The 12,795-nt window shown below is 43.3% G+C and overlaps 2 non-coding genes across 2 annotated transcripts; both read left to right on the top strand.

Annotated features, from left to right (window-relative positions):
* Nucleotides 1-4,790: 4,790 nt before the first annotated feature.
* TRNAI-AAU (transfer RNA isoleucine (anticodon AAU)) lies at nucleotides 4,791-4,864 on the top strand. The gene has a single exon. It is a non-coding gene; the product is annotated as a tRNA-Ile (tRNA).
* Nucleotides 4,865-12,124: 7,260 nt separating this feature from the next.
* Nucleotides 12,125-12,198, top strand: TRNAN-AUU (transfer RNA asparagine (anticodon AUU)). Its single transcript has one exon. It is a non-coding gene; the product is annotated as a tRNA-Asn (tRNA).
* Nucleotides 12,199-12,795: the final 597 nt, after the last annotated feature.

The following is a 12,795-nucleotide window of genomic DNA, read 5'->3' as shown; positions in this document are numbered from 1 at the left end:
GAATGCATGCTTCACTGTTGGTTAATGTAAAAGACAGCTACCTTATTCTCTGTCTTTACTAGCACATTTTTTTGAGACAGATGATGATGGGAAAACTTCAAAGCCCTGAAGATTACCATCAACTCCATCTATTTCCATGACCTCCGACTCTCTAGGAAAGACCACTTGAATCGACAGGATCAGTCCAACACAGTAGCTCTCCAGCCAAGTTTGCTGCCATCTGTTGCGAGGATTCAGGAGCATCCAGGTATATTAGTGTCCACTTAGACCAGTGGTCTTCAAACTCTTTAATGCCGCATCCACCCAATGGGAAAAAAAAACATTGGTGCCTCCCCTCTGAATTGTCCACAATTCTTCTATTAAATTGACACTGTTTAAATATGTCTAGACCTATTTAAACATTGCAGTTAAGTTCTGTTACTGTTTTAAAAATGCAATCAAATACATGACCCCAAATATACTATTCTGGTCAGGCCTGCCCTACTAACCAATTGCAGCGTCATGCTCTGCTGAGTAAACTGATCTCACGACAGTGAGGAATGCACAGGCCGGGTGGTGCCCGGCGCACAAAAGCGCGCCTTCTTGTGTTGTACGTCTCTTCGCGCAAATGCAAACTCAGATTTCCTGCACTGTGGTCGGCAGGAGAGACATGGGAAGGCGCAGTAGGAAAGGCTTGAGCAACGAACCGTTGGCTATGTTTTGTTGTTACTTTGTTGACAGGAGCTCAAGTAATTTGAAGCAGAAGGAATGACCAGACCTAAAAAAAACTCTCTTACCTCCAACGCCAAATAACCACTATAATTATAATATCTCAAAAGCAGCTGGCCTTGTAAACTTAATGAGCAAGCAAGCCGATGCATTTTGGGTTTTGTTGTAAAAGAATAAAAATACTATCCATCCTTTCCTTTTTTTCCGGCAACAAGCGATGTTACAAAGATATCACAGCACACAGTGAGATTGAGTGAAAGACGAGGCACTGAGGCTGGCGTGCAGCACTCCACAGCTCTTGTTATTGAAATCCAGACAGGGGGCGGAAGGAGAAAAGTATGAAGGAATTGCGATAATGAGACCACCTCTTCTATCTATCTGCATTACATGGAAAAAGGATATATTTAGTACTCATGGCTGGTTAGCTCAGTTGGTTCGAGTGTGGTGCTAATAACGCCAAGGTCGCGGGTTCAATCCCTGTACGGGCCAGGTTGCATTTTTTCTCTCAACTAAACTCTTTTTTTCTCATTTAATCAAGCTCTTAGAAATCCATACACTCTGTTGCTCCAGTATACGTTCACTTTCCATTAGTCCTTCTTTTGCCACTGATGACCAAAGCTCAAGCCGGCAGTGCCAGTAGAACAACACAAGTGCAAGGGATTGTCTCTCCAAGATGGAGACACTGCCTCAGACTATGTCTCGTGAGAGGTGGAGGGAGACCAAGAGCTGATTATTAGATGCGTGGGGATAAGTGGAACATAACTCAGGTGAACAGATTCTGGATAGTGATGCTATAGCTAGGATCAGCAACGTTACAGGGGAAAGGATAGGAAATTAATTAGGTGACAGAAGTATAGAAGTGGCTACAAGGGGGTGTGTCTCTTAAGAGGGCCGAAAGATACACTGAAGGCGAAGGTGAAGTAAAAGAAGAAAGAAAGATCAAAGGAAGTCGACAGTGATTGAGAGAAAACTCACAAAGGCAAATTGAGCAAAAGACAAAGCCTGGGGAGTTAGACTACTTCAATGCAAATTTACGCCGCAGATGAGAATGACAACTGACCCTTGTACAGTGGTGCTGAAACAATTTTCAGTGTGGGGGTGCTGCCATCAAAGGGCTTCTGAAAATCCAGGAATCATACAAAGAACAAGTCCTGCGGAATGAGCCACGCACATTCAGAAAGAATGGTGATGCGTTGGTTACTTATTGGTAATCTTCATTAGCCTTAGTCCATTGCGTCCTTGTGACAGTCATTACAAAGTAAGGTGATGTCACCTTCCAACAGGAAGAAAGAACAGGAGGATCCTTAAATGCTAGCCCCATGCACCCAACCTGGGTGCCAAGCCCTTGCCAAAGGACTGATGGGAAGGTGGGCAGGATGTAATGTTTGTGACAAAGACAAGATGGACTAAGGGTAATGCAGAGTTCAAAACATTGGTACTCAAATGCAAAACAGAAAAATTATTAAGCCATAATGCTTGACAAATGTATGCTCTGAGGACCAAGTAGCCACCCTAGGAATTCCCTAGATTGTTACTCACTGGAATTCAACCCAGGAGGTGGCCATTCCTCTCGTAGACCATCCCTGAACTGGAAGATATTCTAAAAAGCCTTGCAAAGCCAGAAAAATTTACAACTTAATCCACCTACTCAGAGTCATAAAAGTCACCTTCTTGTCTTTTCCAGGCTGTCCAAAAGTCACAAACAAGGAGTCGGTTTTCCTGAACTGCAGAGGCCTGGTGACATAAATGAAAAGAGCTCTTTAAACATCAAGTGTATTCAGCAGATGTTCCTCCGGAGAGGAAGGAGAGGAAATGAAAGAAGGAAGAATTATTTCCTAAGATCTATCAAAAATAGACTTAACCGTTGCAGGAAAGGTAAGGCTAGGCCTTAAAGTTACCCCATCTTCCAAAGTATCAACTGAAGAGAGGACAGCATTTTAAGGCTCCCAGCTCCCCAATTGTTCTCAGGAAGGTGATAGGATATAGGAAAATAACTTTATAGGAAACAATCTTTATGTCTACAGTGTCCATATCCTCAAAGAGATAAAATTGCAAAGCCTATAAAAGAGTAGGAAGATTCTGAGTTGGAGAAAAGGGATTTTTCAACTGGTCTTACAATTGACAAAAGATCAGAAGAGTCTAGACACCAAAGATTGTAATATCGACGAAGGTACAGAAAAGTCCCTAAAAACCTTTATCGCAAAGCAATGAGCTTTCAGAGTGGAAAGAGATTCAACTGAAACCCATTCAGAAGAAAATGCAAAATAGCAGACAAACTACAGGTAGGTGCCAAAAAATCATGAGCAGAACATCACGTCTCAAAAGACTTCCAGTTCTTTGAGTAAGACTTCGAAGTAGAAGGCCTGCTGGAGTGCTGAATTAACTCCACTAAGGAAGAGGAAAGACCCTTTGCTAGCAGTCCAGACTTCTCAACCTCCAAAGCGATAGAGTGAGTTGGAGCAAGAAGGTCAGGGACGACGTTCTGAGAGAGACACACGTGAGCAGTACTCAAGGAGGTAGAAGAGCCAGGGGTTCAGAAGAGGAAACCATGACATCTCTGGCCAATAAGGGCCCACAAGAATAAAGTTCCCTCCCCCCTGCTGAGACTTGAAGAGATCCATCTGGATCAATAAAAAGTGGGGGAATGTATAAAGGAGACTTCTCAGCCACTTTATCACCAATACGTCCACTACCTAGGCTCCTGGTTCCGGAAGCCTGGATCAGAATCGACAAAGATGAGCATTGTCCTTGTTTGAAAAGAGATCCAGAAAGGGTTTCACAAACTCTCGGCATATCTCTCAAAACAACGACCTAGATAACGTCAACTCCAGCAAAATTGGAAAACCTCCAGCTGTCTGCCATCACATTGTCGGTGCCCTTGATGTGTACTGCCGACGTGTGCAACAGGTTGATCTCTGCCCAATAACCCAATTGTTCTGCTATTGCATTGAGGGATTTTGAATGCATGCTTCACTGTTGGTTAATGTAAAAGACAGCTACCTTATTCTCTGTCTTTACTAGCACATTTTTTTGAGACAGATGATGATGGGAAAACTTCAAAGCCCTGAAGATTACCATCAACTCCATCTATTTCCATGACCTCCGACTCTCTAGGAAAGACCACTTGAATCGACAGGATCAGTCCAACACAGTAGCTCTCCAGCCAGGTTTGCTGCCATCTGTTGCGAGGATTCAGGAGCATCCAGGTATATTAGTGTCCACTTAGACCAGTGGTCTTCAAACTCTTTAATGCCGCATCCACCCAATGGGGAAAAAAAACATTGGTGCCTCCCCTCTGAATTGTCCACAATTCTTCTATTAAATTGACACTGTTTAAATATGTCTAGACCTATTTAAACATTGCAGTTAAGTTCTGTTACTGTTTTAAAAATGCAATCAAATACATGACCCCAAATATACTATTCTGGTCAGGCCTGCCCTACTAACCAATTGCAGCGTCATGCTGTGCTGAGTAAACTTATCTCACGACAGTGAGGAATGCACAGGCCGGGTGGTGCCCGGCGCACAAAAGCACGCCTTCTTGTGTTGTACGTCTCTTCGCGCAAATGCAAACTCAGATTTCCTGCACTGCGGTCGGCAGGAGAGACATGGGAAGGCGAAGTAGGGAAGGCTTGAGCAACGAACCGTTGGCTATGTTTTGTTGTTACTTTGTTGACATGAGCTCAAGTAATTTGAAGCAGAAGGAACGGCCAGACCTAAAAAAAACTCTCTTACCTCCAACGCCGAATAACCACTATAATTATAATATCTCAAAAGCAGCTGGCCTTGTAAACTTAATGAGCAAGCAAGCCAATGCATTTTGGGTTTTGTTGTAAAAGAATAAAAATACTATCCATCCTTTCCTTTTTTTCCGGCAACAAGCGATGTTACAAAGATATCACAGCACACAGTGAGATTGAGTGAAAGAAGAGGCACTGAGGCTGGCGTGCAGCACTCCACAGCTCTTGTTATTGAAATCCAGACAGGGGGCGGAAGGAGAAAAGTATGAAGGAATTGCGATAGTGAGACCAACTCTTCTATCTATCTGCATTACATGGAAAAAGGATAGATTTAGTACTCATGGCCGGTTAGCTCAGTTGGTTAGAGCGTGGTGCTAATAACGCCACGGTCGCGGGTTCAATCCCCGTACGGGCCAGGTTGCATTTATACTCTCAACTAAACTCTTTTTTCTCATTTAATCAAGCTCTTATAAATCCATACACTCTGTTGCTCCAGTATACGTTCACTTTCCATTAGTCCTTCTTTTGCCACTGCTGACCAAAGCTCAAGCCGGCAGTGCCAGTAGAACAACACAAGTGCAAGGGATTGTCTCTCCAAGATGGAGACACTGCCTCAGACTATGTCTCGTGAGAGGTGGAGGGAGACCAAGAGCTGATTATTAGGTGCGTGGGGATAAGAGGAACATAACTCAGGTGAACAGATTCTGGATAGTGATGCTATAGCTAGGATCAGCAATGTTACAGGGGAAAGAATAGGAAAATAATTAGGTGACAGAAGTATAGAAGTGGCTACAAGGGGGTGTGTCTCTTAAGAGGGCCGAAAGATACACTGAAGGCGAAGGTGAAGTAAAAGAAGAAAGAAAGATCAAAGTAAGTCGACAGTGATTGAGAGAAAACTCACAAAGGCAAATTGAGCAAAAGACAAAGCCTGGGGAGTTAGACTACTTCAATGCAAATTTACGCCGCAGATTAGCATGACAACTGACCCTTGTACAGTGGTGCTGAAACAATTTTCAGTGTGGGGGTGCTGCCATCAAAGGGCTTCTGAAAATCCAGGAATCATACAAAGAACAAGTCCTGCGGAATGAGCCACGGACATTCAGAAAGAATGGTGATGCGTTGGTTACTTATTGGTAATCTTCATTAGCCTTAGTCCATTGCGTCCTTGTGACAGTCATTACAAAGTAAGGTGATGTCACCTTCCAACAGGAAGAAAGAACAGGAGGATCCTTAAATGCTAGCCCCATGCACCCAACCTGGGTGCCAAGCCCTTGCCAAAGGACTGATGGGAAGGTGGGCAGGATGCAATGTTTGTGACAAAGACAAGATGGACTAAGGGTAATGCAGAGTTCAAAACATTGGTACTCAAATGCAAAACAGAAAAATTATTAAGCCATAATGCTTGACAAATGTATGCTCTGAGGACCAAGTAGCCACCCTAGGAATTTTCTAGATTGTTACTCACTGGAATTCAACCCAGGAGATGGCCATTCCTCTCGTAGACCATCCCTGAACTGGAAGATATTCTAAAAAGCCTTGCAAAGTCAGAAAAATTGACAACTTAATCCACCTACTCAGAGTCATAAAAGTCACCTTCTTGTCTTTTCCAGGCTGTCCAAAAGTCACAAACAAGGAGTCGGTTTTCCTGAACTGCAGAGGCCTGGTGACATAAATGAAAAGAGATCTTTAAACATCAAGTGTATTCAGCAAATGTTCCTCCGGAGAGGAAGGAGAGGGAATGAAAGAAGGAAGAATTATTTCCTAAGTTCTATCAAAAATAGACTTAACCTTTGCAGCAAAGGTAAGGCTAGGCCTTAAAGTTACCCCATCTTCCAAAGTATCAACTGAAGAGAGGACAGCATTTTAAGGCTCCCAGCTCCTCAGTTGTTCTCAGGAAGGTGATAGGAAATAGGAAAATAACTTTATAGGAAACAATCTTTATGTCTACAGTGTCCAGATCCTCAAAGAGATAAAATTGCAAAGCCTATAAAAGAGTAGGAAGATTCTGAGTTGGAGAAAAGGGATTTTTCAACTGGTCTTACAATTGACAAAAGATCAGAACAGTCTAGACACCAAAGATTGTAACATCGACGAAGGTACAGAAAAAAGTCCCTAAAAACCTTTATCGCAAAGCAATGAGCTTTCAGAGTGGAAAGAGATTCAACTGAAACCCATTCAGAAGAAAATGCAAAACAGCAGACAAACTACAGGTAGGTGCCAAAAGATCATGAGCAGAACATCACGTCTCAAAAGACTTCCAGTTCTTTGAGGAAGACTTCGAAGTAGAAGGCCTGCTGGAGTGCTGAATTAACTCCACTAAGGAAGAGGAAAGACCCTTTGCTAGCAGTCCAGACTTCTCAACCTCCAAAGCGATAGAGTGAGTTGGAGCAAGAAGGTCAGGGACGACGTTCTGAGAGAGACACACTTGAGCAGTACTCAAGGAGGTAGAAGAGCCAGGGGTTCAGAAGAGGAAACCATGACATCTCTGGCCAATAAGGGCCCACAAGAATAAAGTTCCCTCCCCCCTGCTGAGACTTGAAGAGAACCATCTGGATCAATAAAAAGTGGGGGAATGTATAAAGGAGACTTCTCAGCCACTTTATCACCAATACGTCCACTACCTAGGCTCCTTGTTCCGGAAGCCTGGATCAGAATCGACAAAGATGAGCATTGTCCTTGTTTGAAAAGAGATCCAGAAAGGGTTTCACAAACTCTCGGCATATCTCTCAAAACAACGACCTGGATAACGTCAACTCCAGCAAATTTGGAAACCTCCAGCTGTCTGCCATCACATTGTCGGTGCCCTTGATGTGTACTGCCGACGTGTGCAACAGGTTGATCTCTGCCCAATAACCCAATTGTTCTGCTATTGCTTTGTGGGATTTTGAATGCATGCTTCACTGTTGGTTAATGTAAAAGACAGCTACCTTATTCTCTGTCTTTACTAGCACATTTTTTTGAGACAGATGATGATGGGAAAACTTCAAAGCCCTGAAGATTACCATCAACTCCATCTATTTCCATGACCTCCGACTCTCTAGGAAAGACCACTTGAATCGACAGGATCAGTCCAACACAGTAGCTCTCCAGCCAGGTTTGCTGCCATCTGTTGCGAGGATTCAGGAGCATCCAGGTATATTAGTGTCCACTTAGACCAGTGGTCTTCAAACTCTTTAATGCCGCATCCACCCAATGGGAAAAAAAAAACATTGGTGCCTCCCCTCTGAATTGTTCACAATTCTTCTATTAAATTGACACTGTTTAAATATGTCTAGACCTATTTAAACATTGCAGTTAAGTTCTGTTACTGTTTTAAAAATGCAATCAAATACATGACCCCAAATATACTATTCTGGTCAGGCCTGCCCTACTAACCAATTGCAGCGTCATGCTCTGCTGAGTAAACTGATCTCACGACAGTGAGGAATGCACAGTCCGGGTGGTGCCCGGCTCACAAAAGCGCACCTTCTTGTTTTGTACGTCTCTTCGCGCAAATGCAAACTCAGATTTCCTGCACTGTGGTCGGCAGGAGAGACATGGGAAGGGGCAGTAGGGAAGGCTTGAGCAACGAACCGTTGGCTATGTTTTGTTGTTACTTTGTTGACATGAGCTCAAGTAATTTGAAGCAGAAGGAACGGCCAGACCTAAAAAAAACTCTCTTACCTCCAACGCCGAATAACCACTATAATTATAATATCTCAAAAGCAGCTGGCCTTGTAAACTTAATGAGCAAGCAAGCCGATGCATTTTGGGTTTGGTTGTAAAAGAATAAAAATACTATCCATCCTTTCCTTTTTTTCCGGCAACAAGCGATGTTACAAAGATATAACAGCACACAGTGAGATTGAGTGAAAGAAGAGGCACTGAGGCTGGCGTGCAGCACTCTACAGCTCTTGTTATTGTAATCCAGACAGGGGGCGGAAGGAGAAAAATATGAAGGAATTGCGATAGTGTGACCAACTCTTCTATCTATCTGCATTACATGGAAAAAGGATATCTTTAGTACTCATGGCCGGTTAGTTCAGTTGGTTAGAGCGTGGTGCTAATAATGCCAAGGTCGTGGGTTCGATCCCCGTACGGGCCAGGTTGCATTTTTTCTCTCAACTAAACTCTTTTTTTCTCATTTAATCAAGCTCTTATAAATCCATACACTCTGTTGCTCCAGTATACGTTCACTTTCCATTAGTCCTTCTTTTGCCACTGCTGACCAAAGCTCAAGCCGGCAGTGCCAGTAGAACAACACAAGTGCAAGGGATTGTCTCTCAAAGATGGAGACACTGCCTCAGACTATGTCTCGTGAGAGGTGGAGGGAGACCAAGAGCTGATTATTAGATGCGTGGGGATAAGAGGAACATAACTCAGGTGAACAGATTCTGGATAGTGATGCTATAGCTAGGATCAGCAACGTTACAGGGGAAAGGATAGGAAAATAATTAGGTGACAGAAGTATAGAAGTGGCTACAAGGGGGTGTGTCTCTTAAGAGGGCCGAAAGATACACTGAAGGCGAAGGTGAAGTAAAAGAAGAAAGAAAGATCAAAGGAAGTCGACAGTGATTGAGAGAAAACTCACAAAGGCAAATTGAGCAAAAGACAAGGCCTGGGGAGTTAGACTAATTCAATGCAAATTTACGCCGCAGATGAGCATGACAACTGACCCTTGTACAGTGGTGCTGAAACAATTTTCAGTGTGGGGGTGCTGCCATCAAAGGGCTTCTGAAAATCCAGGAATCATACAAAGAATAAGTCCTGCGGAATGAGCCACGCACATTCAGAAAGAATGGTGATGCGTTGGTTACTTATTGGTAATCTTCATTAGCCTTAGTCCATTGCGTCCTTGTGACAGTCATTACAAAGTAAGGTGATGTCACCTTCCAACAGGAAGAAAGAACAGGAGGATCCTTAAATGCTAGCCCCATGCACCCAACCTGGGTGCCAAGCCCTTGCCAAAGGACTGATGGGAAGGTGGGCAGGATGTAATGTTTGTGACAAAGACAAGATGGACTAAGGGTAATGCAGAGTTCAAAACATTGGTACTCAAATGCAAAACAGAAAAATTATTAAGCCATAATGCTTGACAAATGTATACTTTGAGGACCAAGTAGCCACCCTAGGAATTTCCTAGATTGTTACTCACTGGAATTCAACCCAGGAGGTGGCCATTCCTCTCGTAGACCATCCCTGAACTGGAAGATATTCTAAAAAGCCTTGCAAAGCCAGAAAAATTGACAACTTAATCCACCTACTCAGAGTCATAAAAGTCACCTTCTTGTCTTTTCCAGGCTGTCCAAAAGTCACAAACAAGGAGTCGGTTTTCCTGAACTGCAGAGGCCTGGTGACATAAATTAAAAGAGATCTTTAAACATCAAGTGTATTCAGCAAATGTTCCTCCGGAGAAGAAGGAGAGGGAATGAAAGAAGGAAGAATTATTTCCTAAGATCTATCAAAAATAGACTTAACCTTTGCAGCAAAGGTAAGGCTAGGCCTTAAAGTTACCCCATCTTCCAAAGTATCAAATGAAGAGAGGACAGCATTTTAAGGCTCCCAGCTCCCCAATTGTTCTCAGCAAGGTGATAGGAAATAGGAAAGTAACTTTATAGGAAACAATCTTTATGTCTACAGTATCCAGATCCTCAAAGAGATAAAATTGCAAAGCCTATAAAAGAGTAGGAAGATTCTGAGTTGGGGAAAAGGGATTTTTCAACTGGTCTTACAATTGACAAAAGATCAGAACAGTCTAGACACCAAAGATTGTAACATCGAAGAAGGTACAGAAAAGTCCCTAAAAACCTTTATTGCAAAGCAATGAGCTTTCAGAGTGGAAAGAGATTCAAGTGAAACCCATTCAGAAGAAAATGCAAAATAGCAGACAAACTACAGGTAGGTGCCAAAAGATCATGAGCAGAACATCACTTCTCAAAAGACTTCCAGTTCCTTGAGTAAGACTTCGGAGTAGAAGGCCTGCTGGAGTGCTGAATTAACTCCACTACGGAAGAGGAAAGACCCTTTGCTAGCAGTCCAGACTTCTGAACCTCCAAAGCGATAGAGTGAGTTGGAGCAAGAAGGTCAGGGACGACGTTCTGAGAGAGACACACTTGAGCAGTACTCAAGGAGGTAGAAGAGCCAGGGGTTCAGAAGAGGAAACCATGACATCTTTGGCCAATAAGGGCCCACAAGAATAAAGTTCCCTCCCCCCTGCTGAGACTTGAAGAGAACCATCTGGATCAATAAAAAGTGGGGGAATGTATAAAGGAGACTTCTCAGCCACTTTATCACCAATACGTCCACTACCTAGGCTCCTTGTTCCGGAAGCCTGGATCAGAATTGACAAAGATGAGCATTGTCCTTGTTTGAAAAGAGATCCAGAAAGGGTTTCACAAACTCTCGGCATATCTCTTAAAACAACGACCTGGATAACGTCAACTCCAGCAAATTTGGAAACCTCCAGCTGTCTGCCATCACATTGTCGGTGCCCTTGATGTGTACTGCCGACGTGTGCAACAGGTTGATCTCTGCCCAATAACCCAATTGTTCTGCTATTGCATTGAGGGATTTTGAATGCATGCTTCACTGTTGGTTAATGTAAAAGACAGCTACCTTATTCTCTGTCTTTACTAGCACATTTTTTTGAGACAGATGATGATGGGAAAACTTCAAAGCCCTGAAGATTACCATCAACTCCATCTATTTCCATGACCTCCAACTATCTAGGAAAGACCACTTGAATCGACAGGATCAGTCCAACACAGTAGCTCTCCAGCCAGGTTTGCTGGCATCTGTTGCGAGGATTCAGGAGCATCCAGGTATATTAGTGTCCACTTAGACCAGTGGTCTTCAAACTCTTTAATGCCGCATCCACCCAATGGGAAAAAAAAACAGTGGTGCCTCCCCTCTGAATTGTCCACAATTCTTCTATTAAATTGACACTGTTTAAATATGTCTAGACCTATTTAAACATTGCAGTTAAGTTCTGTTACTGTTTTAAAAAAGCAATCAAATACATGACCCCAAATATACTATTCTGGTCAGGCCTGCCCTACTAACCAATTGCAGCGTCATGCTCTGCTGAGTAAACTGATCTCACGACAGTGAGGAATGCACAGGCCGGGTGGTGCCCAGCGCACAAAAGCGCGCCTTCTTGTGTTGTACGTCTCTTCGCGCAAATGCAAACTCAGATTTCCTGCACTGTGGTCGGCAGGAGAGACATGGGAAGGCGCAGTAGGGAAGGCTTGAGCAACGAACCGTTGGCTATGTTTTGTTGTTACTTTGTTGACATGAGCTCAAGTAATTTGAAGCAGAAGGAACGGCCAGACCTAAAAAAAACTCTCTTACCTCCAACGCCGAATAACCACTATAATTATAATATCTCAAAAGCAGCTGGCCTTGTAAACTTAATGACCAAGCAAGCCGATGCATTTTGGGTTTTGTTGTAAAAGAATAAAAATACTATCCATCCTTTCCTTTTTTTCCGGCAACAAGCGATGTTACAAAGATATCACAGCACACAGTGAGATTGAGTGAAAGACGAGGCACTGAGGCTGGCGTGCAGCACTCCACAGCTCTTGTTATTGAAATCCAGACAGGGGGCGGAAGGAGAAAAGTATGAAGGAATTGCGATAGTGAGACCAACTCTTCTATCTATCTGCATTACATGGAAAAAGGATATATTTAGTACTCATGGCCGGATAGCTCAGTTGGTTAGAGCATTGTGCTATTAATGCCAAGGTCGCGGGTTCAATCCCCGTACGGGCCAGGTTGCATTTTTTCTCTCAACTAAACTCTTTTTTTATCATTTAATCAAGCTCTTATAAATCCATACACTCTGTTGCTCCAGTATACGTTCACTTTCCATTAGTCCTTCTTTTGCCACTGCTGACCAAAGCTCAAGCCGGCAGTGCCAGTAGAACAACACAAGTGCAAGGGATTGTCTCTCCAAGATGGAGACACTGCCTCAGACTATGTCTCGTGAGAGGTGGAGGGAGACCAAGAGCTGATTATTAGATGCGTGGGGATAAGAGGAACATAACTCAGGTGAACAGATTCTGGATAGTGATGCTATAGCTAGGATCAGCAACGTTACAGGGGAAAGGATAGGAAAATAATTAGGTGACAGAAGTATAGAAGTGGCTACAAGGGGGTGTGTCTCTTAAGAGGGCCGAAAGATACACTGAAGGCGAAGGTGAAGTAAAAGAAGAAAGAAAGATCAAAGGAAGTTAACAGTGATTGAGAGAAAACTCACAATGGCAAATTGAGCAAAAGACAAAGCCTGGGGAGTTAGACTACTTCAATGCAAATTTACGCCGCAGATGAGCATGACAACTGACCCTTGTACAGTGGTGCTGAAACAATT

This window comes from Pleurodeles waltl, chromosome 12 (assembly GCF_031143425.1).
Source record: "Pleurodeles waltl isolate 20211129_DDA chromosome 12, aPleWal1.hap1.20221129, whole genome shotgun sequence".
Classification (NCBI taxonomy): Eukaryota; Metazoa; Chordata; class Amphibia; order Caudata; family Salamandridae; genus Pleurodeles; species Pleurodeles waltl.
This window is presented reverse-complemented; position numbering and strand designations above follow the sequence as displayed.